The following is a 6,262-nucleotide window of genomic DNA, read 5'->3' on the forward strand; positions in this document are numbered from 1 at the left end:
CCGAACATGCCGAGCATGTTCGGCCGACCCGAAGCCACACGAAGCAAGCCGATGTACGGCTGATTTCAGATTACGGCTGAAATTAGCCGTACCAGCCTGAAGTGAATAGCCGAACAGCGTTCGGCTCACTTCACTTCAGATCGGTCATTCACTCGGCAGCTTTGTGAATAGACCCCATATTCTGTCTTTTTATTGTAATACTTACCTTTGACGTGACTGACATTTTAGTATGATTCTTGTTTTATGTTTGTTATAGTATTAAATATACAGATTTTTAGATTAGCAATTAGATGAAAATCTATTTATCACTTCTTATAGTAAACTTTGCTAAAATACTATACCAAGCAGAATGAAGTGCAGGTTTCAACATCTTCAAAAGTGCCCTTAGAAATCTAATATGTAAAACTCAAGTTTTGATGGTCTCAGCAACAATCTTAGCAAGCTGACCGACCCCTACAGCTTCCTATTGGACATTAAGATTGCCCATTATGGTTAAAGAACTACTCTGGACATGTAAAAATTAACCCTTGCAGTGTGGATGCGGAGGGACATACCAAAGCCAGGGCTGAGGGGGTAGAGATGAGTAGTCATCACCACGGTACCGAGGATCAGGTGAGTTTATCTTTTTTTATTTTAGACCCTAGACCAAAATGAGCGCTTAACCCTTGCAATGCAGGGGTAGCCCCTCTGCAAGGGTCACTTTTTTACATGCCCAGAGTTCTTCTTTGAGATGGAATACAGATTTGTGGGGGCAACACCAAATTAGATTTCATTGAAATGCTTCATATTTTTGGGCTGTTGAGAAGGTAATGAAAGGTATGTAGGTGCTTGAGAGTTCCTTCAGATCATTGCTGTTGTTAATTTACAGTGTTTTGAAAAAAAAGGTTCTCTTTACCAATTTATTGAGAAAAGGTATCCTCTACAGAAGGAGTTCATTATTAGTGGATCTGATCAAAGCACTATAAAACAGGAAGCAGAGCTTATATATATAATGAGCAAATACGGTTGCCTCAGACATTAAAATGGACCTTCACCTAAAAAGTCCCCAGCCTCTTATTTTTTTATTATTATTTATTTATGGTATTTATAGTTCCACATTCACATCAGTCCCTGCCCTCAAGGAGCTTACAATCTAAGGTCCCCATCTCACATACATGCAAGGGCCAATTTAGAGAGGAGCCAATTAACCTACCAGCATGTCTTTGGAGTGTGGGAGGAAACCAGAGTACCCAGAGGGAACCCACGTAAGTACAGGGAGAACATGCAAACTCCTTGCACTTGCAGATAGTGACCTGACCAGGATTTGAACCAGGGATCCCTTGTGCTGCAAGGCAGACCCGCTAACCACTAGGCACACTTTGGGTGTGAGAAAGACAGCACTGGATTTCAGGGGCTGATATGTGTTGTGTTTTTTAAAAGCCAGCATCTACGGTTCTTGTAGCTGCTGAATTTAAATTTTACCCTAGCCTAAGGTTACCAGATTTTTGGAAGAAAAAGCAGATATCAAAGCTGTAAAGACAAAGTACCCTAATGTGGTGTGCATAGCGCACCCTGGCGCATCATGCATGTGGCCAAATTTCAGTAACAGTGGGAGCAGCTGAAGAGGTATGGTTAAATAAAGCCTGAACCTATTCTGCTAAGAGTCAAGAGTGCGTAATGCACAGAGTACGGGGTTCAGGGATGCGTAAAGGGTGTAGAGGTCATGAATGTGTAACTCAGAACACAGGGGTCAAATCTGTGTGGTGCAGAGAACAGGGGTATTTAACACACAGGGTGCAGGGGTCAGGAGTATATAATGCATGGAGTACAGGGGTCAGGAGTAGGTAACACACAGAATGCAAGGGTCAGGGGTAGGTTATGTACATGGTGCTGGGGTCAGCAGTAGGTAGTGCACAGAGTAAAGGGACCAGGAATAAGTAACACATTAAGTACAGGGGTCAGGAGTAGGTAACACACAGAATGCAAGGGTCAGGGGTAGGTTATGTACATGGTGCTGGGGTCAGCAGTAGGTAGTGCACAGAGTAAAGGGGCCAGGAATAAGTAACACATTAAGTACAGGGGTCAGGAGTAGGTAACACACAGAATGCAAGGGTCAGGGGTAGATTATGTACATGGTGCTGGGGTCAGCAGTAGGTAGTGCACAGTGTAAAGGGGCCAGGAATAAGTAACACAATAAGTACAGGGGTCAGGAGTAGGTAATACACAGAATGCAAGGGTCAGGGGTAGGTTATGTACAGGGTGCTGGTGTCAGCAGTAGGTAGTGCACAGAGTAAATGGGCCAGGAATAAGTAACACATTAAGTACAGGGGTCAGGAGTAGGTAACACATGGAGTATGATCCTAATCTTGTTATTGAGATGCTAATGTTACCTCAATAACTATAGTTGTACAGTGCAACATGCATTATAATGTCTGCCAAATATGTGTGTATGTGCCAGGGGGGCAGAAAGGAGAAATCTGGTTTTGAGCATGTTGTTATCCTATTAATGGGAAGATGAACTGTTATTAAAAAAAAAAAATCAAATAATTACACCATACATTTTATTTTAAAATACGTTACAAAATTTCACATTTGTTATATAATCTTTATATCGGTGCATTGTAGTCATAACAAAAATATATGAAAAAAATCCCTGCAGAATTCATGAAATATAAATACAGCACTATCATTTTCTCAAATAACCTGTATACAAATAAGAGGGGTACATGTTTATATTTTAGCTTTCTGATTTTTACCCATTACCAAAGAAAGCATAGCTTAAATGGCTACATTTGAATAATGTGCTACACAACTATTAATTGCCCGCACATCTGGTTATTACACATGAGCTTGTGGACTTCAGTTTCCAAACATATTAATGGACATGTAGGTTTGCAGTGAACACAATGCTCCAAAAAGGAGAAAGCATGACAACGGGAAAGGGTTAAACGACAACGTTATAGCCCTGTACACCTGTATGTTATGATTTGAGACTGATCTTTGTAGGAAATGCCCTAAAATACCTTCATCTCTTGCTGCTTCCTGCACTCACACTGCAGTGGTCTATACTAGCATAACTAAGTAGCATCATTAGTGTCCTCAAACAGACTTTTACTGCAGAGAAAGAGAAGGGTGTGTCTGACCAGGTCTATTACTGAGAGTTGATTACCGAGTGTGGTAGGTGAAACTCTGGTGCCTATTGGACTACACATTCATATTTAGACACTCTGCACAACTCCTGTAACAGACAAGTGAAGGTAAAGGTATGCAAATGGTGTTAGTACAATGTCTATCTGATTACATATCTATTTCTGTGACTTAAACTGGGCAATAAGCATTGCCTGTCCTTCTAAAAGCATCACTTGTATCTTACATACAATTCTAGGCAATCTTGACAGTGCAAAGTGGTTAGGTTGTGATATCTACGCTTGGCAGACATTGGTGTCCGAGAAGCTGTGAGGGAAAGTGAAAGTTGAATGGAAAGAACGACTAGGAGTATGGGTAGCTAATGGATACAAACGTGTGGCCTTATAAATGAAGAACAGGATACCCCCACAGAAAGCAATCAGTATCTCCTTCATGTGATGCTTTTATTCGCTAGCAAAAGTAAAGGTAGTAAAACTGGATCTTATCAATAGTCGGTCACATTGGGGTTGATTTACTAAACATAAATAGGCTGCGTACTTGAAATGGAATTTGCACTTTGCAGGGGATGTTTCCTCTAGCTTAGAGAATGAGAGGAAGCTTTGCTGACTTCCATCATCCAATATGTGCAAGCAAAAATACTGTTTTTTACATTTTCTTTGCATGTGATTGGGTATTCTTTGCAAAATGAATTTTCACCACGTTCACTAGGTTAAGGGTAAATTCCACTGCAAAGTCAAAAGCCTATTTCCCCTTAGGGCCAGTTCACACCATATGCAGTTGTGATGCAGTCCGTTTATTTGACTGCTGCAGTCAAAATACATCACAATGCTTTCCTATGGGCCGCATCACAACTGCATATGGTGTGAACTGACCCTTAGTAAATCCACCCCACTGAATAACAAATCTTGCAGCCTGCATTTTTACCTAATCTCTTCCCGAGAGTTCCCAGAACAGTGCCTGTAATCTCATTCATGTACCCTTTTAGCACCGAAAGCTTTACCTCTACAATGAACCATTATTTAAAACAAGCACACTGTTTGCCCTTGCCTATTAGCTTTTCCCTTTGCAGCATTGTGTCTACAATAAAACACTGCCCCGTAATCCATATTCCAAAATTAAGGGAACGTTACATTTAAAAAAACAAAATGTTGCCAAACTATCTAGAAAAAAACTACAGTTGTGAGAAAAACAAATTGATTTGAAATTTTCTGGATTTCAGTTTAAATAGCTCTTAAAGTATGGCCAGGACTCCTACAAAGTCATACATCAGACTCTTATTTAACAAACAATAAACAACATATCACATTGCCATAACTAGCTATAAATGGTTTCAACAATCAAGGCCATCAATGAACCCTTGTATTTAGTGACTAAAGGATCTGACCGTTACTCGTGATAACCCCAACAACATGTTTACTCTAGCTGCTGATTACACCTTGCATCTGGTTAGACTATATTTTGGCACATTTCTATATACAAAGCTCTGTATATTTTTTAAGATATGTTACATCACCCACAATAAACTAGGCTGTACTCAAATATGGAATTTTGTCTGCCTATGTTGTTAATTCATTGTTTTAAATCATTGTCAAATTGGATGAATCAGTTTGTTTTGCATTTTCCTAATGCAGCTTGAAATTGATGAGTCCCTTAATGACTGCATGCCTCCCCTATTCTTAAAGCAACAAAGTGGCTTCACCCCATTAAGCCCACTACAAAATGGGAGGATAGAATGGAGTTGGTTAAAAGTACAACTTTTGTTGTATATGTTTGCAGCATGTTGTTCTAGTAGGTCTGCACAACATCAGGGTACTCTTTACTAAACCTAAGACTGTCCGCGGGTAGCAATTTCCTTCCATGTACATCGCCCTCATTCAGTCTTTTGCTTATTACAGACTAATGAACACAGATGATACTGAATGTAAAATATGCTTGTAAATCCTTAGCTGGTCCTTTTTGTTTTACCTGTATAGGGCTTATACCGGGTGCCTTTGCACCGCTGCTCCTGTAGGATGCTCTTTCTCAGGGAAAGGGCTATCTCACTGGAGTTCCAAGTGCTATTCACCTGGCTGGGTTATTACAGTGGATAGAAATCTTTTTGTAACCAATTCCTATGAGCTTTGCTAACGACTCTTGAGGTTTACTAAAATAAAATAAAAATCTTTGAATCTGGCCATATTGCACATCTACAGAATTCTAGCAGTACACAAAATGTATTTTATTTTCCTTTAGAAAGCAAAGCAGGTGAAACACACTGAACAGAATTGTAATACCCGACTCATCAACTGTAACATTTGACTTGAATTACTCTATTTAGTTCCCATTCTTTTCCTTTTAATGACCTTGATTGTTGAACCATTTGTTCAATGAAAATATGGCCATGTAAGTGCTGTGTGTGTGTATGACATTGATGAAGATCAGATCACAGTTTTGAGGCCAGAAAAATTCTAAGGGCCCATTCATGCCAGATACATTGGGGCCTTGTTTTAAATTGTTGCCGTTCACACCACCATGTTGCAAAGGTGTGCGCTAACAAAACGTACTGATTACAGTATTTTTATTTTACAGCACAGCATGGTGTGACATGGTACAACCATAGCGCATCACCTATAGAACCTAATGAAGTGTCACAAATCAAGATCGGCACTGTAGCTATCAGCGCACTGGAGCAGCAATGCATTGAGCACAGCTTGCTGGTGTAAAAGGGCCCTTAAGCGTCACAAATTTTTCTCCCAACTGCATGACATACCTTATAATAATACATGAGTTATAACAATGATCCCACTACTGACCTGTGGAGTGACTGCGCCACTACTTACCAAATCTAGCAACAAACACCATCAGTCTTTTACTAAAAGTTTGACATCGTTATTTACCAAAATACAATACATGGTACAGTAGATCATCACGGTATTAAAGGTGCTCATGTATTACATGGATAATAGAAATACCCTTGTGCTTGTTTTAAATGCAAAAGCAGAAAAATTTTATCTATGAACAATGTGGAGACTTCATTACCAAAAACAGCAGAATTAAAAACAAACCAACCCACACAGCTTCCTATGTTTAGTTAGGTAACGTTTCTACAAATCTGAAACAAATGTCAAAATGAACTCGCAGCAAAACATTTGCAGCG

Source organism: Nanorana parkeri, unplaced genomic scaffold (assembly GCF_000935625.1).
Source record: "Nanorana parkeri isolate BGI_ZX_2015 unplaced genomic scaffold, ASM93562v1 scaffold539, whole genome shotgun sequence".
NCBI classification, from domain to species: Eukaryota; Metazoa; Chordata; class Amphibia; order Anura; family Dicroglossidae; genus Nanorana; species Nanorana parkeri.